Source organism: Peromyscus leucopus, chromosome 10, assembly GCF_004664715.2.
Source record: "Peromyscus leucopus breed LL Stock chromosome 10, UCI_PerLeu_2.1, whole genome shotgun sequence".
Taxonomy (NCBI): domain Eukaryota; kingdom Metazoa; phylum Chordata; class Mammalia; order Rodentia; family Cricetidae; genus Peromyscus; species Peromyscus leucopus.
In genome coordinates, this window is record NC_051071.1 from 8,279,707 (window position 1) to 8,305,839 (window position 26,133).

At 41.7% G+C, this 26,133-nt stretch overlaps 1 protein-coding gene across 5 annotated transcripts in view; it reads left to right on the top strand.

Moving 5' to 3' along the window:
- The window catches only part of Vrk2 (VRK serine/threonine kinase 2), a 131,607-nt gene that overhangs the window by 24,421 nt on the left and 81,053 nt on the right, over positions 1 to 26,133 (top strand). The window lies entirely within an intron of this gene.

Genomic DNA, 26,133 nt, shown 5'->3' on the forward strand with positions numbered 1-26,133 from the left:
AATTTTTACCTGCTGTCTTGTAGAAGTCTCATGCTTTCATACTGTGTATATCTGCTGCCCCCTCCTTCTTTTCACCTCTGCCTCTCCTATTTGTTCTTCCCTTCTTTGACACAGTTGCACTGTGCAGTCCAGCCTAGCCTCAGGAGCCTCCTGCCTCTCCCAAGTCCTTGGACTACAGGAGTATGGCATCTTGCATAACAGTGGTGCCTGTTTGCAAATTTTCACATAAAAGTGAAGTCTGTATTGATATTTTATCTTAATGTCTAATTTTTTTTTTATTTCTGGTTTTTCATTTTTTTCTTTTTAAGACTCAAGTATCTAATATTTTGATGAGCAATTTTTGCATTAATGTCAAAGGTCTATACTCATGTAATTTCTCTTTCTGTTAATGTATAGATATAGTCTTGGTATTAAACTGAAACAAATTTCATAGAATATGCTAGGAAGTGTTTCTTTCATATTTATTTCTAGGAGAGATTTTAAACTGTTGCTATGATTTCTTACTTATGTGTTTGTACAATTCTCCAGTTAACCTGGCTGGGCTGGGCTTGGTTCTTTCCATTTTGGAAGGATAATTTGTGTGTGTGTTCAGACTTTGGTAGGTTTCCTCAGTCAACTAGTAGGTTGAACATTTGAGGTTCAGCCACATTGTATATGACATTCTGTTGTTGGTCTTGCAATGTCCACGTTATCGTTATTCATAGTGCCTTTAAATTGGGATATAAGCAGGATGTGTTTTCTCTATTTTGTCTTGGTCAGTCTAGCTTAGAGATTTTCTAATGTTATTGATCTTTCATAAGAACTAGCTTTTGTGATTTATTAATTTTTTCAGATTTCTATTTTTGATGTCATTGGTTTTATGCTCAAAAGCTGGTATCTTCTTGTGTTAGGCAGCCTGTTTTGCTCATTGCTTTCCATCAGATCTTTTCTTTTTCCTGTGTGTGTGTGTGTGTCTGTGTGTGTGTATGTATGCACTTGCATGTGTGCACACTCAAGGTACACATGCCCTGGTGCACTTTGTGGAGTTCACAGGACAACTTGCAGAAATTGGTTCCACTAAGTTGACCAGGGGCGGATGGAATGTAGGTCATCAGGCTTAGTGGCAAGAGCCTTTCTCTGGTCAGGCATCTCCCTGGTGGACTCTCTTCTTCATTTGTTAGGGTGAAAGCTTAACAGATTGATTTTAAAGCTTCTAATCTTATGTATATTTTCAGTGCTATAAATCTGGAGGTTAGCATTTCTTTTGCTGCATCCATAGACTGTATGGTGTTTGTGTTTGAAGTATTGGGCATAAAACCCCAGGCTTTCCCATGGTAAGCAAGTGTTACAGCATCGAGGTACACTTTCACTCAGCATTGTCCCTCCCCTCCCCCCTTTTTTTGAGACAGGGTCTTGTCATGTTGACTGGGCCATCTCTGAATGAGACCAGGTAGGTGATCCTGAATTTGATGAAGTTTAGTCTTGACACTTTGGTGCAAAGGTGTGGACAAATCAGGAGAACCAGTCATAGACCTCACAGTGCCAGAGGCCAGCAACAGCTTCCTGGCTCACCAGTCCTGTTGCGGTAACGCCCGCGTTACCGATAACCGTTCACCATGCCTGAGCGAAGGGCTGCGGATTAAACATAGAGACAAAAGACAGCGGGTCATCCGTACGATTGGATGTCGAATGCCGTTTATTGAAAGAGGGAAGAAACCTTAAATACGTACAGGCTTACAGCACAAATGGAGGAACCCCCGGAGGGCAGAAGTTCGCTGTCAATGGTCCACATTCCAGACCCAATGTTCTATATTCTTGCATCTAAGTAGTTAACGCCCAAAATGCAGGATACACAACAAGGAACTTCCCTTAAGCATTCAGAAGGGTGGATACCGGCAGGGAATCCGAATAGGGAGGACACAAGGAACTTCCTTAAGCATTCAGAAGGGTGGATACCGGTAGGGAATCCGAATAGGGAGGACATCTGATCAAGGTCAAGCAAGCAAGGCTGCAGCCACTCCCAGTCGGGGCTGGGGGCCAGGGGCCAGGGCCCATGGCGCCCACAGTTCCCCCTTTTTATTAAATGAGCTTCTGACTTAGGTTGCGTGGGACCAGCAGACCACCTTACCCGTCATAGAGACACCTGCCCAGGCCACACAAGTGCTCTGTCTTAGGTTGGTGGCAGCCCCCAAGCATTACCCGTCTCTGAATACTCATTATCATACAGACTCAACCATGTGAGCTGTAGAGTGACTGCTGCCAAAGATTTCAAAGTGGCACTGGGCTTGCAATCTGTGTGACACAGAAAAGACCAACAGAAGTCCGAACCCACCCATAGCCAGGAGGCTAAAGGCAATTGAACCATTCCCTTCTTAAACGAGCCTTACTGCAAATTGGAGTCCTTGTAAGGTGGTATCCCATAAGCAAATGGAACTTGAGTTTTAATAATTTTACAACTTTCAAAGCCAATTATAATGTATAAAAGTGGAATTAAATTTGTCATGCCCAATAAGAAGAAAGATTAACTAACTGTGGTAGCTACTTTTGCTGCCAGGGTCTCCATTGTGCTAGCTGTAGTAACCAATTATGAAATAGCAATCCCAGAAACAATAGCAGCAGTGGCCACCACTGCTATAACTGCAACAACGGCAACAGCGATGTCAAAGTCTCTTCTGGAGCGTGTGAGCATCATCTGTGTCTAGCTGCCACGGTCCACTGGCATGGACACGGCTCCAGGAACACGAACCACCAAGGCCCATTTTTCTTGATCCCAGCACTATTTAGGCTGGCAGGTCTGCAAGAGAACAACTGAGAAACATAAAGAAAACAGAAAACAAAAACAGCAAACAAGGAGCAGAACTAATGGCCTCAATAATGGCCACATTCAGGCTCACAAATTTTGAGGTATCTTCAAAAAGGCTAGATGAATTTCAGGAGGCAAATAAATGTTGCACAGAGCCATTCCTGAAAAGTAGGTACTACACCAGCTTGAGGGGGGTCGCAAAATGCGAAAAAGGCTTAGCTGGTATGCTACTGTTTACAACTGAAGTTCATTGACCTTCAGAGTTATCCTTAATCTCCAAGGTGTGGTACATTCTCAATGTTTTTTGAAAAAAGTTACCATACATTACCTTCTGAGGAATCCAACCACATGGCTACAGTTCCTAGGCTAGAATAATGTTTGCCAAGGCTGGCCGTATTGGGCTCTCAATCCCCATTGGCATCAGAAGGGGAGAGTTTTTTACGAAGGCCCAATAGGTCTCTGCCATGTTGGGATTCAGCAGCAGCCACAGGGCGCACACAGCGTTCAGGAACCCACAGAGGAATTTCATTGTCCTGCGGAAAGACACAAACAGATCCCCGGGCCCACACCAACACCGGATCGGGTCCCCTCCAAGTGCCAGTAGAAAGATCTTTCCATTGCACCAGAGGATGATTTGCAACAGGAGCCCTCCAGTGCTTATCTGCAGCAGATACTCCAGCAGAATCCACCGATAAAAAATTTAAAATATATAAAACTAGGGAAAGAATAGAATGTGGAGAGGAAAGATGAGCCCCTAACTCCCCCTTTTTTACTTTAGCAATATAAGTTTTTAAGGTACGATGGCAGCGTTCTACTATAGCCTGCCCTTGAGGATTATAAGGAATACCAGTCTTATTAACAATAGAAAAATCTTGGCAGAATTTTGAAAATCCCGTACTACTGTAGGCGGGACCATTATCAGTTTTTATGCATTTTGGCACTCCCATGTAAGCAAAAGCATGAAAACAATGATTTTTTACATCCTTAACCTTTTCCCCTGAATGGACAGAAGCAAAAATTAGAGAAGAATATGTATCAATAGACACATGGACATATTGTAATTTTCCAAAGGAAGGCACGTGCGTGACGTCCATCTGCCACACATGATTAGGTAAAAGTCCTCGAGGATTAACTCCCAAATGAGGAACAGGTAAAAATTCCACACAAATAGGGCATGATTTAACTATTTTGGATAGCTTGTTCCCGGGTTATGCCTGTATGATAACGGAGAGATCCAGCATTAAGATGATAACGCTGATGCAACTGAGTAGCCTTATCAAAGGCAGAACAGACTAATGTGACAGCCATACGAGTAATGGCGTCAGCCCTCTGATTACCTTCACTTAGAGGTCCAGGCAATTGAGTATGAGCTCTAATATGGCCCACATAAAGGTTATGTGAGCGGGACCATATAAGTCCTTGTACTTGCAATAAGTATTCATGAATGGAAGAAATGGATGGTATGTAGGCTGTTGTTTTCCAAAGGCATAATGGCATGTGCCACATATTGACTATCAGTATAAATATTTACACTCTCATCAGAAAACATCTGTAAAGCAAGCAACAGTGCCTGTACCTCTGCCACCTGGGCAGAAGTGCCCTGGACCTTTATTCTCTTTACTATGTTACCAGAAACCACCACAGCAAAACCACGTGAAGTGCCATCAGTAAAATACCACACGGGCCTGAGGAATAGGAGTCATTTGTACTATCTTGGGAAATATAACAGGATGCAATTTAAAAAATTGACACACATCATTGGAGGGGTAGTGAGTATCAAACTGACCCTGCATGGAGCATGTCAATATGGCCCAATCATTATCATTAGCTTGCAACCATGCTACTTGAGACTGGGTGTATGGGGTCACCACAATATCTGGCTCTTTACCAAAAGTTTGAACACTGGTCTTGATTCCCTTAAATATAATCTGAGCGACAGCCTGTGGATAAGGAGTGATGATTTTTGCTGGAGAAGCTGGGGAATGTACCCATAAAATAGGACCTGTTTGCCAAAACACTCCAGTAGGTGAATGAGTAAAACAAAATATCAAATACAATAAGGGAGAATTAAGATCTATATACTGTACGTGAGCCTGTTCCAGGGCCTCTTGCACACGTTGTAGGGCTACACGTCCTTCAGCTGTTAATTTACGGGGAGATGAAGGGTCAGGGTCGCCCTTTAAGACATCATACAAGGGGCGAAGCTGACCTGTTGGAATTTTTAAAGTGGGTCGAAGCCATTGAATATCTCCCAGAAAGGTTTGGAAATCATTAAGTGTGCGTAGCTGATCCATACGCAGAGTAATCTTTTGTGGGCGTATGCCCGTGCGTAACAATTTATGACCTAAATAATGATAGGGAAAAGATACCTGTACCTTTTCTGGGGCTATTTGTAAGTTAGCCAAGCTAAGAACCTCTTGTAAATAAGAAAAGGCATCAAAAAACAAATTTTTTATCTTTAGCAGCCATTAATATATCATCCATATAGTGAATTATATAAACATCTGGAAAAGCTTTTCGAAACTGGAGCTAGGGCCAAAGACACATAAATTTGACATATAGTAGGGCTGTTGGCCATTCCTTGAGGCAATACCACCCACTGATATCTCTGATAAGGTTCCTTAAGATTTTCTGAAGGAACACTGAAAGCAAAGCGAGGACTGTCCTCGGGATGCAAAGGAATGGTGAAGAAACAATCCCTCAAGTCAACCACAATTAAGTGCCAATGCTTAGGAATTGCCACTGGGGCAGGCAAGCCAGGCTGTGTTGCTCCCATGAGAAGCATGGTTTTATTTACAGCTCTAAGATCCTGTAATAGCCTCTATTTTCCTGATTTCTTTTTAATAACAAATATAGGTGAGTTCCAAGGTGAAGTGGAAGGAATGATATGTCCAGCATCTAACTGCTCCTTAACCAATGCATACGCAGCCTTCAATTTTTCCTTAGTAAGGGGCCACTGCTCCACCCATACAGGGTCATCACTCTTCAAATGATTTTATCGGTTGTATTATTGAAGGCTGCTGTGCAGTGACCCCTATGGAAAAGACCCTAATCCTCTAGTATCGCCAGGACCCCTAGTGACACAGTTTTTGTCTGCCACAGGAGCGGGTCTCCTTGCAACATTTTCCCTAAGCCTTTGCCCGGGCAGTAGCCCTGACTCTTTAGCATCTGTTGTACAGGCTGTGTAGTAAGCACTGCTCCCATGCCATCCAACACATCCCGTCCCCACAAGTTCACTGGAATGTCAGGTAGCACAAATGGTTGAAAAGTTCCTGCATGACCTTCCTCATCCTTCCAATTTAAAAGTAGCTTGCTCTGTAATGGCGTCTGGGCTGTGCCGATACCTTGTGGTGAGAGGTAGAATCTTTAAGGGGCCAAGCTTCGGGCCAATGTTTTAAAGAAATAACTGAAGTGTCAGCGCCAGTATCTAAAAGACCCCGAAAACTGTGATCATTAACTTTTAAATTTAGCATGGGTCTTTGTTCTAAGGTGGAAACCCAGCATGCTAGAGGGCCCGTAGAGCCAAATCCACCCTCACCTCTGTGTGGTTTAAGAAAAGGATTATTAGTATGAAAGCGGGGCATCAAAAGCAGTTGTGCTATGCGAGCACCCTGGGGAATAATTGTCACCCCTTTACCAGCCTCAACCATAATTCTAATTTCCCCTTCAGAGTCTTCATCTATCACTCCTGGAATTACTCTAATCCCTTGCATAAGAGCACTACTCCTGCCCAGAATCAGTCCTAAAGACCCTGCAGGTAGTGGACCCATAACTCCAGTACCGAGAGCCTGGGGACCCATCTGAGGTGTTAATACTGTTCTGGTGGAGGAACAGAGGTCCAATCCTGCGCTTCCAGGGGTGCCTCTGATAAGGTCTTGGACAAAAAGGGGTTCCTTCGAGGAACAAACTGGATGGGATGGTGGGAAACTGGGGATGGGGCAGGTGTATCCAGGGCTCCGTACACCTGGCTTCGGGGGTCCGGAGCGGACCCGCTGCCCGTTTCCCGACGGTGGTAACATATTTCCCTGAGCATAAACCTTAGATCGGCACTCATTACTCCAGTGATGTCCCTTTTTACATCGCGGGCAAAGTCCCGGTGTCTTTGCCGTTGCTTGGGCCCCAGGACAATTATTCTTAATATGACCTTGCTTGCCGCATCCAAAACAGGTTTTTGGGCGGTTTCCTCCAGAATTAATCCCCCTCATGGCTGAGGCCATTACCTGTCCCATGATGTGATGTCCATCTATATCTCTACATAGTTTAAGATAATCATTTAAGCTCTTATTTTTATGAGGCCTAATGGCCTCCTTGCAATATTTATTGGCATTTTCAAAGGCCAGTTGCTTTACTATGGGCATGGCTTGATCAACATCCCCAAACACTCTTCCTGCTAGTTGAAGCAGGCGATCTACAAATTCTGCAAATGGTTCTGACGGCCCTTGAATGACTTTAGATAGTTGTTCACCAGCAGCTTTATTAGGTAGCCCTTTCCACGCTCTGGTAGCGGCCACACTAATCTGTGCATAAACTGCAGGATCATACAAAATCTGTGCTTGTAAAGTGGCATACTGCCCTGCACCCGTGAGCATTTCAAGATTACGAGCCGGGAAGCCTGCAGCAGCATTTCTATTAGCTGTAGTTTGACAATGTTCTTGAAACTCACTCCTCCAAATTAAATAATCCCCCCCAGAGAGAGCAGCGCGACACAGCTGCATCCAATCGCTAGGGGTGCAATTTAAGGCAGAAAAAGATTCAAGTATAGCGATGGTAAAAGGAGCATGGGGCCCATATGACATCACAGCTTCCTTGAGCTGTTTGATGCTTTTAAAATCTAGAGGATTGTGCTCCCTTTGTCTCTGCCCTTGAGCATTTTGAGTCTCTATGACCGGGTAAGCAACTCCCCCCGTCAATCCCTCCATGGGTGCGGAAGGAAGGACCTCCGTGTTGCAAAAGTCAAGGTTATGGGCTGGAGGTCTATCCTTGCGAGAAATCTGTGATTTCCCTCTTAGGCATCTAGCATCCTTTTTTGATCTGATTTCTACATCATCACCCTCTGAAGATGACTCTGCAGAATCGGAAGACGACTCTGCCGAATCAGAAACATCAGAAGTTTTAAGGGTTCTGAGAGCCTCCTCTATCTGAGACTCCTCCAACACAGTTTTAGCTTCATTTAAGTGTTCTTGGACTTCAATATCATCACTAAGCAATGCATCCTTAACCAAGCGCCACAAAGAAAAAGTAGCTAAGGATATGGAATCAGGCCCTTCTTTATGCAAATATTTTTGTAAGTCAACCTTGACCTGTTCCCAATCTGGTATATTAAATCCTCCGGAGACCAGAAACCAAGGACTAGCATTCTGGAGGATTTGAACAAAATCTTTAGCCGTCTTGCTCTTAATAATAGTGCCTTGCTGCCTCAACAGTCCAATTAACTGTTCCTCGAGGAGTGACTGTGAGCTAGCGGCCCCCATTCCAATCCACTCTTACCTTAAAATGCCGGCCGGCCTTCCAAGAGTGTCCGTCAGCTGGTCCTCCTTACTCAGACCTCGGTAGGACCTCCATTTGTTGCGGTAACGCCCGCGTTACCGATAACCGTTCACCATGCCTGAGCGAAGGGCTGCGGATTAAAAATAGAGACAAAAGACAGCGGGTCATCCGTACGATTGGATGTCGAATGCCGTTTATTGAAAGAGGGAAGAAACCTTAAATACGTACAGGCTTACAGCACAAATGGAGGAACCCCCGGAGGGCAGAAGTTCGCTGTCAATGGTCCACATTCCAGACCCAATGTTCTATATTATTGCATCTAAGTAGTTAACGCCCAAAATGCAGGATACACAACAAGGAACTTCCCTTAAGCATTCAGAAGGGTGGATACCGGCAGGGAATCCGAATAGGGAGGACACAAGGAACTTCCCTTAAGCATTCAGAAGGGTGGATACCGGTAGGGAATCCGAATAGGGAGGACATCTGATCAAGGTCAAGCAAGCAAGGCTGCAGCCACTCCCAGTCGGGGCTGGGGGCCAGGGGCCAGGGCCCATGGCGCCCACACAGTCCCACACATGAAACCTGCAGATCATGGGGGAGTGCAGAAGAGGAAAATTTTTCAAGCAGCAGAGGAGAGATAGTTGTGTAAAGACTCTAGATGTTCGCTTCAGCTCTCACCAAAACTAGAGTTCCTAGGGTACGTCCTAGGGTAGGTAGGTTCTAAGGTAGGTTGCCTCCTACAGGCTTTTGCTTGTGATTAAAGATTCCTTTGGGGAAGGGGTAAGGACAGACTCACAACTGCCTGTAACACAAGCTCCAGGGCATTAGATACCCTCTCCTGGCTTCTGTGAGTACCTGTGCTCAAGCGCACATTTACACACACACACACACACACACACACACACACACACACACACACACACTGAGAGAGAGAGAGAGAGAGAGAGAGAGAGAGAGAGAGAGAGAGAGAGAGAGAGACAGACTTTGCAAAGGAGGGGAGAACTGTAGGGAAGTAAATAAAAGCTACCTAACAGCTTCAGGTTGTCTGCCTGTGGTTTTCTAGGAACCAGGGTATCTTCACAGCTGTAGTCAGCAAGTGGTTGTCAGCAAGGGAACCCTTTAGGGTTGGCACCCCATCCTCATTGCCTGGTAGGTTCTAATTTATGGCCTCTGTAACACCAGTGCTCAAATAATTCTCTTGTTTCAGCCTCCTAAGTAGCTGGAATTCTAGGCATGTACAACTGTAACTGATTAAACTGAACTCTTGTCTCTCTCTTGTCTTTTTTCTTTTTCTTCCTCTTTTCTTCCCTCCCATCTTCCCCACCTTCCCTCTAAATGTATTCTACCACTAAACTACATGTGCAAACTCATCCCATAAATTTTGACAAATTATATTTTCATTTTTATTAGTTTAAGAAGTTTAATATTTTCCTGTAGGAATTTCTCATCATATGTTATTTAGAAATATATTTTTAAGAAACTTCTCTAGTATTTTGGGATTTCTTTCTCATAACCTTCAGTTATGAGTTTCAGATTTATTTTTTCTGTGGTCTGAGAATACATTTTGTTGTGCCCAGATCGTAACCCCCAGAGAGACCACCAAGGACGAGCATACCAGAATGCAAAAGCAAGGTTTATCTGTTTCAAGTCATGACAGGGAACTCCACTCAAGCCATCTCAAGTGAGGCAGAGAAGAGTTACTCTTTCTTGGGGAAGTTAGTTTTTATAGGCAAAACCCATAAAATTTCTTCGAGGGAGGGGGTTAGTACGGGTCCATCTTTGATTGGTCCAGTTTTTCCCCGGGCCTGGACTTTATCTTATTCTAGCTTATCTGTTTGCCCTGTCAGGAGTTTTACAACTCCTCTCCGGGTTCTGGACATGTTATCTCCGGAGAGGGGCATCTTGTGGTTAATTGGTTACCATCAGACATCCTGACTCTGTTCTATTGTTCCTGGGGCTGGTGCCATCATTTCTGGGGAATTGAAACTGGTCTGGGTCTATCTATATTGAGATATCTTTGTCTAAGGCCCCCTTTTTGAGACAATAGAGTGAGGGTCTTATTGTGCCTAGATCACATCCCCAAAGCCGCCACTGGAGACTTTAGGTACAGAATGCAAAAGTAAGGTGTTTTCTAAGTTTACAAGCCTCCAGGGAGGCTCTTCCAAATCTCTCACTCACAGCAGGGAGGTTGGAAGGAGTGCTCCCCTTTCTTTGTGAGGCTAGTTCTTAAAGGCACAGACTATATAATTTATTTTAACACGCCTCCCTTTTTAGTCTTTTGGTCGAATATCCTGACTGTGTTTTCCAAAGTCCCTGTAGCAGATACAGCCACCTGGGGAAAAGGGGTCTAAGTTCTTATCTACACTTAGGAATCCTGGTTTAAGCTTCTCTTTGTCTGTAGAGGATAGAATGGGGGGTTTTACTGAGGTATCACAATTTTGTGTCATTTTTATTCTTTTAAGTTTGACAACGTGTACTTTTTTGGCCCCATATATGATCTGTCTTGGTACATATATGTATGAGCTTGAGAGGAATGTGAATTCTTTGCTTGCTGGATACAGCATTCTCTTTTCTTTCCCTTTTTAAAATTATTATTTTTTTAAATCAAGACAGGGTTTCTTTGTGTAGCTCTGGCTGTCCTGTAACTCACTCTGTAGATCAGGCTGGCCAGGAACTCATAGAGATCACCCTGCCTCTGCCTCCTGAGCGCTGGGATTAAAGGTGTGGGCCACCACCATAGGTTTGGGCACAGCATTCTCTAAATGCCAGTTAAATTAACTGATCAGTGGTTCTGTCTGTACCTCTGGGATTCATCCTTCATCAATGTCAGTTAACTCCCACTACCCAATTCATTTGAAATGGGAAGGTCAGTGTTTAGATCTTGCCATTTCCTTCTTACTTGGTTGGGCTCTGGCTTGAGAGTTTTCCATGCTGTAACCAGGACATTTTTCTTGGTTCTCCACTATGAGAACCTAATATGGTTCCTTGCTTGCTTTTCTGCTTATCAGGTAGTGGTTTGCCCTGTAACCTAAAGGGTGAGTTCTCTTTCAGTTCTAAGAAGAGCTGCTGTGCAGACTTCTCAGACTGCTCAAGCGTTTTCTTCTGAGCTCTTCAACTGGGTGGGAGAGGAAGCCAGAGTTGCATCTTCAGTATCTCCCGTCTTTTCTGTATGCGCAAGTTCTACAGCCACGTTCACTGACAGGGCTAAAAGTTGAACAGCTCCTCCGTCTGGTTAATCTTTTTAATTATTAATTTCTACATTTTTAACTTTTACTCTCTGAAGTGCTTTTGGAAAATTGTATGTGACTGTCATTCTCCATTTCAACATTTGGTGATGGTGTTTATGGTATAAGATTACCTTTTTTTCTAAATCTCTTCCTGACATCTTGTTTTGCTTTTCTTTTTTGAATAATTTTGCTAAGAGTGTTTTCGTAGACAAACTTTCTCATTAGGACTGCCAGCTCCTAAATAATGACACAGAGACTGTTTATTAATTATGAAAGCTCAGCCTTAGCTTAGCCTTGTCCCACTAGCTCTTATAACTTCATTTAATCTACATTGTGTCACGTGGCTCGTTACCTCATCTGTACTGCCCATGCTGCTTCCTCCAATCTGGTTGACAACTCTGCCTTCTTCTTCCCAGAGCTCCCTCTGCCCTGAAGTCCCACCTATTCCTCCTGCCTAGCTATTGGCTGTTCAGCTTTTTATTGTACTACTCACAGCAATACATTTCACAGAGTATATAGGAATATTCTGCAACAAATTCTCCCTTTTTTTTTTTTTTAAATTTTAAAGAACAATTTTTGTATAAAGTGATTTCCAGGACAGCCTGAGCTGTTACACAGAGAAACCCTGTCTTGAAACACCAAAAAAAAAAAAAAAAAAAAAAAAAAAAAAAAAAAAGAAAGAAAAAAATTGGAACAATTTTGATTTTTCGATTTCAGATTTATAAAAGGCTTGTAAGAAAAGAGTTCCTATGTACAGTCTACACCAGTCACTCAGTTTTCCCAGTCTTAGAAAACCCTGATGACAGTACCCTAGTCATCAACTATGATACAATTCAACTGATTTGTGGCTCTTACACTTTGCTGGTTGTCCTAGTACCTTTTTTTTAAAAATCTTAAATCCCAGATGATACAATAACAGTTATTTTTTAATGCTGAGTAAACTCTTTGGTCTTTTTATTGAGACTAAGTCTTGCAGTGCTGTTCAGTCTGCTCTCAGACTTTAGAGAGTTCCAGTGGTTCCCACCTCAACTTCTTGATTTTTGATTATCTGGGAGGACACACACACACATGCACAGTGTCCAGTGATTCTTCTGTCTTTCTGTCAGTTAGGAACCTAGTACATTTGCCCTTGTCTTTGAAGATATTGCTTGGTGTTTAGTTTGTAGACTTCAAAAGTCTAGGAATGCAGGGGACAAATACTAGGTAAGTCAAGCCTGGACCACTCTATCAGTTCATTGACTCTCAGTTGCCCCACACAAGTTCTTCTGTGTCTGGTCTGTGTCTGGTCGCTCATCTTGAGAGAGTGAAATTCCTATCTGAAGTATTCTATCCCTTATCTCAGTCTCACTGGGAGAGTCATTCCTCATCTTAGAGAAGATCAGGCCATTTCCTATCCTCTTCAGCATGCTTTGGGGATTATACAGAAGGAATTAAAAAAGTCTTAATTTGGTTCAAAGAAGTAACTACTCTTAAACTATAAGGTGCCCTCAAAGGAAAGAGACCAGAATAATGCATGGAGTACTTCACCCACCCTTTCACATTCCTTTTGGCTGCTCTCCAGAGCTGCTAGGCCTGGTGAAAAACTCAGTGTGAAAATTAAATATATTGAAGTCTCTTGCATGGGGTGCTCTATAGAGATATCTGTTCTTCTGCTACTAAGAATAAGGTCAACAGCGCCACACATAACTGTCCCTTCTTCATCTTGCAAGAGAATTGGTCTGATTTCTATTAATTCCCTAACTTTTTCTGTGCTTCAAGCAGAAGGATCAACTGGCCTTACAACTTTGTTCTTTATGCTGTTTCTTCTCAGCTGGATCTGATAGCCGCCTGATGCTTTCTTGCAGGTCTCTCACTTAGGGCCATGAGTCTCCATTTACAACCAGTATATTGTAGCAGGAGATGCTGACACTTGGTTCTCTTCATCCACTTACCTGTTAATTTTAACCTTCATTGATGACTTTTGCTTACCATGGTCATTATTGTGGTTTACTAAAATTGTCTTTGCATTTTTATAGTTTCTTCTACATTCATTAACTGAATTTCACTCAAAAGAAAGAACTGCCTTATCTTCCTTATTTGTTTATTCAATTACTTACATCATTGTGGTCAATGAATGTTTTTCTCTGGGTTACAATTCATTACTAACATGTATTTTATAGCTTAAGTGCCTTATCTTGCTTTTCCTGGCCCTTCATTGGAGTCAGCCATTTCTCTAAGCAGTCCTGGTTCATTTAATCAGGAATGGCATTAGAAATCATAATGTGTGTCTCAGTTATGCCTATTACTACATGGAGACTATACTTGGGGAGTTCAGTCTTTTCAAGTTTGATTTTATTAATTTCTGCTTATATCTTTAGTTTTCTAAGTTAAGTTGGCCATTCAGCTCACTCATTCTATTTTTTTAAGTAAAAATATTTCATGCTATAAATTTCCAAGTACAGTATCTATCCATTAGCATATCTATTAAATATTCAATGAATATGGCTGGGTCCTAACCTAATTCTTGAAACACAACTGAATGAAGAAGAACTATTTCTATTGTTTGGTTTACACCCTGGCAAAGAAAGACAATACTCATTTTAAGTGTATTCCAATTAGTTTTGATATATTTTCACTATTTATTATGCTTTCCCATTTCCTTAGGGAACTTTTATTGTGGTCAGATAATATGGCTTAATATTTTTAAGAATTATTTTGTGAACTTAGGCAATTGTACTTGCTGTCACAGTTTCTGAGTTCATTTGTTCCACAGTCCTGTTGTGTCTGGAAGACACTGTTACTTTGGAGTCATCCACTACTTCTGGCCCTTTCAATTTCTCCCCACCTCTCTCCTCTTTCTTCATAGGTCTTTGGTCCCTGAGGGGAGGGGTTTGTTGAAGACAATACATTTAGAGATGAGTGCTTTAAAGTCTCTCACTCTTCACATTGTTTCATTGTGGGTCTCTGTTAATTACTAGCTGGTACAAGAGAAGTCCTCTCTGATGAGGGTTGAGTAATGCACTGATCTGTGGTATAATTTTATGTCAGTAAGGGTCATTTCATTGCTTTATTCTTTTAGCAGATAATAGTGTAAGTTTTCCCCCGGAATCCATAACCTATCTAGTCCCAGGTACTAGTCACATTAGTAGTGTCAGGAATGGGTTTTATCTTATAGATGGCCTCAAATCCAACCAAAGGGTGGTTGGTTCTTCCTGTAACATTTATGTCACTATTGGACCAGTGTATCTTGCATGCAGGTCACTGTTGTAGGTCAGGGTTTGTAGTTGGGTGGTAGTGATAATTGCTTTTCTCTCCTGGTAGCGTACAGAGTACCTTCCAGCACCACAATACTAGTTAGTGTTGGTGACGCTTCTAGTTGGTCACCTGCTTGATTTCCCCATGTTCAATGGACAGCACGGGAAGAGGAACTGGACACTAATTCTACCCCTAACCAAGAAGCTATTTATAATTGATACCCGTTGGGACAGGGAGCATCTGTTTTCTCCAGTACAGCGCCATTGTGTATATATCTATACTCCAGGACAGTCCTCATGTCCAGGAAGAGTAAGGAGTAAGCAGGAGAAAACAGACTCCGTGTGTGTGTGTGTGTGTGTGTGTGTGTGTGTGTGTGTGTGTGTGTGTGTGGTTTTGTTTTTTGAGTATTTTTTTTTTATTGGGTTTTCATTAGTTTGTTTTGACCATTAAGGTTTCTTTTGTTGTTTTGTTTTGTTTTGTTTTTGAGAGAGAGTTCACAAAGTTGGGTGGGTAGGGAGGTATGAAGGCTCTGGGAAGAGTTGCAGGGAGAAAATACTACATGAAAAATTTTTATTTTAAATAAAAAAAGGAATTGAAGAAGGTAGTTATTTTCCAGATACAAGTTTGGACAGTTTAAAAGTAATATTTTATACATTGTTGAAGAGAGTGTGTGTTCTTTACTGTTTTTAAGTCTAGCTTCTAGAGAGATGGTGAGCTGTACAATTTGGTTCTGTTTTGTCTGTTTCCTTGTACGTTATTGAATGCCAATAATATTTTCCACTGTTTTGTCACTTGTTTTTACCTATAGTTCTGCTAGTTGTTGATTTATATATTTTAAAACTATTGTTATATATTTTCAAGTTATATTGTTTTATTTTGTAGTTTCTTTCATGTTTGGGATGTTAGCTAATAATTCTTCCCTCAGTTTCGTTAGTTTTGAAATGCCATGTTGTAGCTTTCTTTGTTATTTCAGTCAGTTTTGGTGTATTAGTTTATTGTCTGTCATCTGTTTAACCTAGCAGTTTACCATCACCAAGCTTACGTTTGTGTTTTATCAATAATATGAATTAATCTCAGTTTTAATATCATCGCCTTTTCTTATTTTACCTGATGAACTTAGTCTATTTAAATTCATAAAGATTCTTTAAATTTTATCAAATAATGTGCATCATTATTTCATGTGTGTGTGTTTGAAGTCATGTTAGATGCTAACACAGTTCAAAATCATTATTTTCCTCTTGAGTAATTTCTCTTATGTTTCTGTGGGACCTGCTATAGATCTAATATTCAATGCTTTCCATTAAAGTTTGACAAAATACTTTAAAAATAGTCATTTAGGCAATTCATGGAGTACTCAGTTATCACAGTCATGTTGTGATAACATTCCCCCAACTAATTTCAAATTTTCCTTCCACTGTTCTATTTCCGGGCTCATCAATTTTTCTACATGTGTAATAATTTTAGTTAATGCCAATTCAATTTTTGTTAACACCAATTCAATGACAAATTTATTGTGCAAAACAGTCATCAATATGCAAGATCAATAATTGAAAAAAGGACTTGTAGGACTGAGTTCATGCACAAGCAGTGACAGTTATGTTTAGCTGTTACGTGCTGGACAAGAGCTGTAAGATATCATTAGTTCTGAGCGTATTCACATAGAGAAGTGTTAAATACAGTTTCTGTCAATGTCGTTGTACTTATATCAGTAGTTGATAAATATCTGATTTTTTTCAGCCAGACAACAAAAGTAGATACTATGGATATATATATATATATATAATAAATATAATATATATATATATATATATTTTTTTGCTGTCATTTTAATATCTAGAGTAGGCTTGGTCTATAGTTAAAAGCAGGTATTCTAATGTAACTGATTATTCTAATGTAAGTGGAATAGTGCTTTTGTGTATAAAATACGTGTCTCTAAGGACCTGGGCAGTTTTAGACTGAGGTGCTCTAATATAATTTGCCTTAGAAGTTCAGGAAGGCTGTTGTATTTTATTGCTATATCATGATAGGTATGGAGATGTCTCCAGTGTGTGTGAACACATGATTATGTTCATATGAAGCAATGTGAAAAAAAGATTCAGATTACATAGTAGTGGGAACACACAGATTGAAATCACCCAGGCCTCAGATCTTCAACAGGCTGGATTTTCCCCCCAGTGGTAACATAAGCTACTTATCTAAGAGAAATCCCCATTTTCTTCTGTACTTTTCAGCTTCTTACATTCTACTAAAGGCTTAAAAGACTTAATTGCTGTTGTGGTCATTTACTTTTAAACAAGAGGCAAGAAAGGAAACTGACTTTGTAGGGTAAAAGGGCTAAGGAAAGAACACCCTGCTCCGGACATGACCCCGAGTCCACGACCAGGGCCAAGAAACAGAATCCCACCAATCCATAAGCTTGCCCCGAGATCAGGCCTGTCCTGGAACTCACTTTGTAGCCCAGGCTGGCCTTGATCTCACAGAGATCCGCCTGTCTCTGCCTCCCGAGTGCTGGGATTAAAGGCAAGTGTCACCACTGCCCAGCCAGATTATCTATTTCTTTTAGGTTTTCCAATTTGGTGTAGTGTAAATTTTTGAAGTACGCTCATGATCTCTGGATTTCTTTGGTGTCTGTTGATATGTTTCCCTTTTCATCTCTAATTTTACCAATTTGGATCTTCACTCTCCATCTTTTGGTTAATTTGGCTAAGGGTTTGTTGATTTTATTTATTTTTCTCAAAGAATCAGCTCTGTTTTGTTGATTCTTTGTGTTTTGTTTTGTTTCTACTTTATTGGTATCAGTTTGATTATTTCTTGCTGGTGTGATATATAACACCTTTGGGTGATTTTTCTTCTTGTTCTAGTGCTTGCATGTGTGTTGTTAAATTATTAATATGAGCTCTCCAATTTTTTATGTAGGCACTCAGTGTAGAACTTACTTCTTAGAACTGCCTTCATTGTGTCCCATAAGTTTGCATCTGTGTGTATTCATTTTAATTCAATTCTAAAATGTTTTTAATTTTTGTCTTGTGGTAGTTTGAATGTAATTGGCCCCCATAAGTCTATAGGCAGTGGTGCTATGAGTAGGTGTGGCTTTGTTGAGGAAGTTTGTCATTGTGGAGACTGACTTTGAAGTTTCACATATGCTCAAGCTATGCCCAGTGACTCAGTTCACTTCCTGTTGCCTTCAGATCAAGATGTAAGTACTCTCAGCTCCTTCTCCAGAACCATGTGTGCATGCATGCTGCCTTGCTTCCTGCCATGTTGATAATGGACTAAACTTTTGAAAGTGTAAGTGAACCACCCCAATTAAATGTTTTCCTTTATAAGAGTCACTGTGGACATGGTGTCTCTTCACAGCAATAGAAAGCTTAACTCAGGCAGAATTTGGTACTAGGAACTGGGGTATTGCTGTGATAGTCCTGAGTGTGCTTTTGTTTGAAGGGATATATACCTTGGGACAGTGGATTAGAAAAGCAGTTGAATGCTTTAAGTGATGCTTAATGGGCCATACCATTAGGAACATGGAAGACAGTGGTGCTGAATGTGATTTGATGTACCTGTTGGGGGCTGGCTCAATAGGTTTCAGAGGGGAAGAATTTTAGTGTGTTGCCTAGAGATGATTTTTGTGATATTTTGATGAAGAATGTGGCTGGTTTTTTTGCCCTTGTCTGAAAAGATTGTCTGAGGCTAAAGTGAAGAGTTTTGGATTGATTGTATTAGCTAAGGAAATCTCAAAACAGCCTAGTATAGAGTCTTGTACGGTTACTAGTATTAACTCTCCTGAAGATTTATAGTGGAAAGGAGCAAGCTGAGCAAGGAAAAATACAAAATATACAATTTGAGGAGAAAAGGAGCACCAGGAAGTGGAATGGAGCTCAGTCCTGTGTTCAAGGAGATAAACAGCTGGTGAAGATGTAATTGAATGAAGGAGCCATATTCCATTCTCAGCAAGCAGCAGAACTTGGCAGCTTTGGCCATGTGGTTCTGGAGTTAATGACAGAAGAAAGGGGCTATGGAATTTACCATTGCGACTAAGGAGAGGTGCTGAGGCTAGGCAGGTGTCAGGGTGTCCCTAGAGAGGCTGTTGTGTGAAGCTGTGAAATTGAAGCCTGGATTGCCTGGAAGACCCCAAAATGTTGGAGATGCCAGAGTTGTGGGATACCTGCTGAGAAAAGCTGCTCACAGGAAGTGGAACCAGCCCAAGAGAGAGAAGTGTGTTGCAGTCAACAGAGCTGAACATAGTTGGAGATCTGAAGAGCACTTTGACATCAGACATGGAGATGTAGAGTATGGAGTTTGACCAGCTGGTTTTTGGTCTTGCTTTGGTCCAGTATTTCCTTCCCATACTCTCTTCCCTACATTTTTGAATGGTAGTATATATTCTGTGCCATTATATGTCGGAAGTATGTGATCTGTTTTTTGATTTTAGTTTTATAGGGGATTACAGTTAAGAGACTGCATGAATCTTAGAAGAGACTATGAAGTTTGGGCTTTTAAACATTGTTGAGAATGTGATAGACTATGCATACTTTTGAATTTGAACTAAATGCATTTTGCATTGTGATATTGTTACAAGCTTATGGGGGCCAGGGAATAGGATATGGTAGTTTGAATGTAATTAGCCACATAAGCTCATAGGCTTGGACACTATTAGGATGTGTGGTTTTGTTGGAGTCCATATGGCCTTGTTGAAGGAAGTGTGTCACTGTTCGTGTGGATTTTGAAGTCTCATATATGCTCAAGTCACATCCAGTGCTGCAGGCCACTTCCTTTTGCCTGTGAGTCAAGATGTAGGACCCTCAGCTTCTTTTTCAGCACCATGTCTGCCTCATGCTGCCATGTCCCACCATGATGATAATGGGCTAAACCTCTGAAACTGTAAGCCATCTAATTAAATATCTTCCTTTATAAGAGTTACTGTGGTCATGGTGTCTCTTCACAGCAATAGAAACACTAACTAATACATATTCTTTATTTGGTAGAGAGTTGTTCAGTTTCTATGAGTTTTTAAGCTTTCTGTTGTTTCTATTATTGTTGGTATCCAGCTTTAATCTGTGGTGGTCTGATAGGATGCAGGGTGTTATTTCAGTTTTCTTGTATCTATTGAGACTTTCTTTGTGACTGAGTATGTGGTTAATTTTGGAGAAAATTCCGTGGGCTGTTGAGAAGAAACAATATTCTTTTGTGTTTGGGTAAAATGTTCTGTAAATATCTGCTAGGTACATTTAATATATGATATCGTTTAGCTCCAGCTTTTCTCTGTTTAGTTTTTGTCTGGATGACCTGTGGGTGATACATTGGTGAGAGTGGGGTATTGAAGTCACCCACCTCACTGTGTCAGGACCAACATGTGATTTTAACTGTAGTTTGTTTTCCCTTATGAACTTGGGTTCTCTTGTGTTTGGTGCTTAGATGTTTAGAACATCTTGGTGGAGTTTTCCTTTGATGAGTATGTAATATCTGATTAGTTTTTGTTTGAAGTCTATTTTGTCAGATATTAGTATGGCTACACCAGCTTGCTTCTTGGGTCAGTTTGCTTGGAATATCTTTTCTCTATATTTACTTGAGGTGATGTCTATCCTTAATGTTGAGATGTGTTTCTTTGATGCAGCAAAAAAGATCCTGTTTTCAAATCCATTCTGTTAGTCTGTGTCTTATTATTGGAAGTTAGATCATTGATGCTGAGAGTTATCAATGAAGAGTGTTTGTTGATCTATTTCTTTTTCATGGTGTAGGCTTCCCCAATATCCCTTCCTTTATATTTGCTAGTCTGTGATTATTTATTCCTTGTGTTTTCTTGGCTGTGGTTCATCTCTTCTCATTAACGTTTTCCTTCTGTAGAGCTGGATTTGCAGATAGATACTTCTATCTGCGTTTTATTTTTAACATGGAATGTATTTTTTTTTCTCTATTAATTATGACTAAAGGTTTTGGTGAGTGTTCTGGGCTGGTAGCTGTGATACTTTAGAGTCTGGAGCACATCTGTTCAGGTCCTTCTGGCTTTTAGATTCTCCATTGAGAAGTAAGGTATTATTCTAAAAGGTCTGCCTTTATATGTTACACAGTGTTTTTCCTTGCAGCTTTTAATGTTCTTTCTTCATTCTGAATGTTCAGTGTTTTGATTTATATGCTGAGAATAAATTCTTTTCTAGTACAGCCTATTTGGTGTTACATGTGTTTCTTGTTCCGTGTAGTCATCTAATTTTTTTAGGTTAGGGGAATTTTTTTCTATGATTTTGCTGAAAAATTATCTGTGCCTTTTGCCTGGGTTTCTTCTCCTTTCTCTATTCCTATTATTTGTAAATTGGATTTTTTTCCCTAGTGTTTCAGATTTCCTGGGTGGTTTTTGCATGGAATTTTTACACTTAACATTTTCTTTGGCTGAGGTATCCATTTCTTCTATTTTGTCTTCAGTGCTTGAGATTCTCTCTTCTATCCCTTGAATTCTTTGGGTGAGGGTTACCACTGAGGTTTTTGTTTGACTTCCTAACTTTTCCATTTCCAGTTTTACCTCAGTTTGCATTTTCTTTAGTTATCCTGTTTCTGCTTTATTCCCTCTGTTCCACTGTTTGTATCTCATAGACCATTAACAGATTCACTAACATTGTCTTTAAGGTCTTTATTCATAAGGGCTGTGGAAGCCCCTGCCTTGTACTTCAGCTGTGTTGCCTTTGTCAGCGTCCACTCTAGTAGAGTTGCTGGGTTCTAGTGGAGATGTCCTGTCCGCACTGTTACTGTGTTTTTACACTGGTGTCTGGGCATCTTGGTTTGGGAATATTAGAATTCTAGGTGTTGATATATGATCTTGTTATTTTGGGTGGGTTTTCAGTTCCCTGGTTTCTGTTGGCTTTTCTGGTTCTTTGAAGAGTGTGTTGGGTGTGGCTTGCCTGGTATGGCGTGCTTCTGAGTCACCAGGTAAAGTGTGTTTTTAGGTATTAAGGGCTAACATGAGGAATAGTGGTGGACTAGAAGGGAGAGGTTGCCTGAGAGCTTCTGTAGGAGGAGAAAACTTGGGCCTCCCAGGAGCATCTGTGGATTCCTTAAGGAATCGATGGAGAGGGAGGCAAGACCCTGCAGGGCAGACAGGAAGGACAGTGACATCACCTACCTGACCCTCAGGTTGCCACGCTAGAGGGTTCTCAGGTAGAGAGTGCTTCAGGGTATTGGTGGCTGATACAAAGGGATGGAATCAGGGAGGAAGTCTGGGTCTCAAAAAGCTGCAAAGTCCTCTGGGGACAGAGGCAGAGGTGGAAGAAAGGCCTCTAGGTGGTCTGTTTAAGGGCTGGAGATATGACTGGGGAAGTTGTCATGCTGAACAGGACAGACAAAATGTGTGCAGAATTTGATGTTCGTGGTCACGATGACAATTTTCATTGTGTTCACTACTAGTCCCACCCCGGTTATTTCCTTCTTTTTGAATTTGTCCAATTACTTAACTCAGTACCTGGCATATTCTAGCTTCTTGACAAGGATTAGCTAACTGGTGAGTGAAGGACTAAATAAAAGACTGACAGAATTTTAGGCCTCTAAAACGTATACTCATTAGCATTTGAAGACAGAATAATCTTGTCATCATTGAGACAGTGTAAAAGAGGGGATTGATTTGTTCTAATATGTGAACTCTGGACTTTTCAAAGGTTTAATTATTATTGATACAGACGGAAAACACTGACAGACAAATAAATGATTCCACCTCATTCTGGCTTGATGGACCAGTGGCTTTGTTGGAGGTGCTTTCAAGAGTTTGAGTCACTCTTGGGCAGCTCTGTCACTGCCAAGTCTACCATAATATTGATGACGGTTCCCGAAAGCTTTGTTCCTGGAGCTCCCTGCCAGTTTTGCAGCAGTGCCATGGAAGCACATCTCCTCTAGCAACTGTTTCCTGCTTGCAGACTTCGCCTCTTCCAGGAAAGAATGCTTGAGTTGGGTGGCAGTAGTTACACAACACTCTGCTCCCTCCTCGGGTTATTACAGCCACATTCACTTGTTTCAGCAGCTTAACCTATTATGATTCTGCAGCGGCCACCGTGCAAGGAGTTTCCCATTATGATTGAGGCTGACTGCAGTATTTTGTGGATGTAAACAAAAAAGTTGTGAAGGCAGTTTGGGAGGTGCATTGCATGCATTTAAGAAAATAAGAATTGCTTTCCTGCTGGGGCCTTTGACTTTCTCAGCCATGGACTTTTGCTCCTGTGAAGTGGACCTAAATTTAGTCAACTTACACCCATGTTGTCCCGCTGGTTACATCTTGCCCTTCTCGCATGTAGGTGTTATAGCATGCCAAGTATTTACCTCAGGACTGCTGGGGACAGTGCTATGGCAGCAGCCTGGATAGCACCTTCTGGCACTATGAAACCAGCCAGTGGGGAAATCTCCAGCTCTGTGATTTCTTTACATTCTTCAACAGAGCACACAGCTTCTTCATCAGTAGGGACTTACTATGGACTTTTCGCATGTAATCAGTACAAATAGCAAGAACCTTTATGGTTTTTAGAGCCTCAGGGGGTCCCTAGCCAATACCTCCTAGGGAGGTAGCCTGCCCTAAGCACTGGAGTTTCATTCAGCAACCTCCTGGCATTGAGAAGTGCCTTTTCCTACCACCGAGTAGTCGTTACTATTGCCTGAACAGTTCTAGATGCTTTTCTAAATGTTTAAGGTATTCAGAGGTTAGTCTTTCACAATCTGTAATGGAAACTTTGTACACAGGGCAGCAGATTCTCTCCAGTCGCTGCCGTGCATTCCAACCAAGTGCTTAGTGGTTCTGTGACTCGGCAGCAGGGGAGATATCTTTTAAAAAGTTAGCAAGATGCAATAAGGCATGAAAATGTACCCTAGCTTGTATTAGATGATTTCGCAAAAGAGTAATGCTGGGCGCAGTTTCTTACATGAAAGCTACTAGAACATTCAGTCCCTGTGCTCATTGTCCTCTGTGAGCTGTTCTGGTTCCTCGTCCTGGGACACTTTGCCAGGCTGCTGTGTATCTCCCTGCCCCGATGGCGTCAGCAGGGTCAGCTTGTATTGCTTGGCTCAGCTGAAGGCCAAGGGAAGAGTAGAGGGCAGGGACACGTTCTTGTGAGATGCCGGAGTGACTCCCTGATTCTAATAGACTCCAAACACCTCTCCCACCCCAAGCTGTTGCTTCTCTATTGGTCACACCTGGCTGTTGTACAGGGTTGAAAGAACAATCTGCACCCTCACTTTTCCTTCCTTGAGGGATTAGTCCCCACTTGGAGACAAGCACAGCTTTGTCACCCGCATTGTTCTGATCACTTATGTCCTCTCGCCCTTCCTGCTCAGGCTCTCAAAATTTCTGGATGCTTACTTGGACAGAGTTTGGTTTTCTGTCAGAAGTTTTTCCCCGAAGAGCTCCGCCTTGACACAAATGCCGCCGCATTTCCCTGGAATAACCTGGACGAGTGCTTCAGACCCTATAATCCCGATTTATCTCCATGCTTGTCTGAATCACTGTGATGTGCCAGAGCCTCTCCTGGCTCCTTAACATCACTTCTCACCATGGAGTTCAGTGAAGTCCCCAAAACCCATACCAGTTGCTAGGTCCCTACTGGATCTGTCTCTTTCTTAACTCTCCTGTGGACATAGTTCTGTTAGCTCAGTGAATGAGGCAGCAAACACTGCCTCTCGCACTTCCAGTTCCTTCAGGGATGCTTGTCCTCTTGTGTTTTCCAGTTAGTGATGCTCATGGTAACTTCAGCCAGTGAGAAGCAAGTGGCTAATGGCTCATATGAGCCAGTCCATCAGGGACCGATTTTGCATGTTTGTGCAGCCTTGGTTTCAAGAAGGGATGGGAAGTTTCATATTTTTTTGTTTTACCATATCACTCAGACTGACCTCATCCATCCTATGTTCAATAGCCTCATGATTCAGGCTTGGGAATGGACTCCTTCATTTCCTACTTAAACCTCTTTCCTATTCATAGTTGAGGTGAAGAGTATCTGTGAGGATTATAGTTTCCTCTACTGGGCCATGGTTAAGGCCCCCATGTGGATGCAGAATCATGGATTTTTCCCTTCCTCTGTGTAGAGGCTGGACCAGAAGAACATTTTCAGCATCTCACTCTTTCTTCTAATGTACTGTTTATCCCCAGGAGTCCAAGTATGTGCTCAACACTTCAACTCACCCCTGCCCCTTTCCTACCACATTAAAGTAGCATCCACATTTTCCCCCCACTTGGACCAGTTCTTTCTGGGCAGACAGGTCAGCTTCAGTTGTTTTAGTGCTCACAACAGAGACCATACAACTGACATTGTATCTGGCTTAGAATCCCTCCCATACATGCTGGTTTCAAAGGATTACTGTATGTTCTCAGGTCCATTGGTGGTTTGAGGGCATTGGACAGACCCTATTCGTCAAGGAGGCATGCCACACCATACCAAGTTCCTCCCAAGAACTCTCACTCCTCAGATTGGTCAGGCTTGCTTGCTTGTCTTACCAAACATAGCAGGGGACATGCAACTACCATTACAGGGGGAAGTGCCATCATGCCACATAAGGTGATGTAGCCATAAGGTTCTCTGGTCCCACAGCCGCTTATAAAATAATCACTCAGAGGCTTAACATTAATTGCAAATTATATGGCCTATGGCTCAGGCTTCTTACAAGCTAGCTCTTATAACTTAACTCAACCCATAACTACTCATCTATGTATCACCACGTGTTCCGAGGCTTTACCTGTGTCCCATAACAAGTTTCTCCTAGGACGGTGGTTTGGCATCTCCCTTACTCTCCTTTTTCCTCTCACTGGCTCTCTTGGATTTTTCTGCCTGGCTCCATCCTGCCCTGCCATAGACCAATGCAGCTTTATTTATTAACCAATGGGAGCAGCACACATTCACAGTATACAGAGAGACATCCCATAGCAATGTGGGGAAAGGCAGCCGTATCGGGATTTCCCTTGTTGGCATTCCACCCACAGACAGATCAGTATTAGTTGTCTATATTATCATCCATTGCAATTGTTCCTCTCTGTTATCTCTGGTTTTGTTCATACATTATGTATACTATGCTACTTCCTAGGGAAATCTCAGATATGATGCCAGGGACAGACCTAGGGGAAGATTCCACCCAAAACTAGTTTAGCAGACCAATGAGTTTATTGGTGCTACTTATAGAAGCATGGATGAGGGACTTCTTATAGGAACATGGGTCATTTGGGCAGCTTGAGAAGCCTACCCTGGCATGGATATGAGATCTATATCCTTAGAACAACCTGAACATGCTTAATTTCATCTGTTTTAGCTTTCTTACTTTCCCCTGCACTTGGATCATGTGACTAATGTTATCTGTTCATTTTTTATATCTGAATGCTTGAATATAGAATATAGAATATGATAAGTAATGTGTTCTGTGTCAGACAGATGAGTTTCAGACCTCAATCTATTTTTC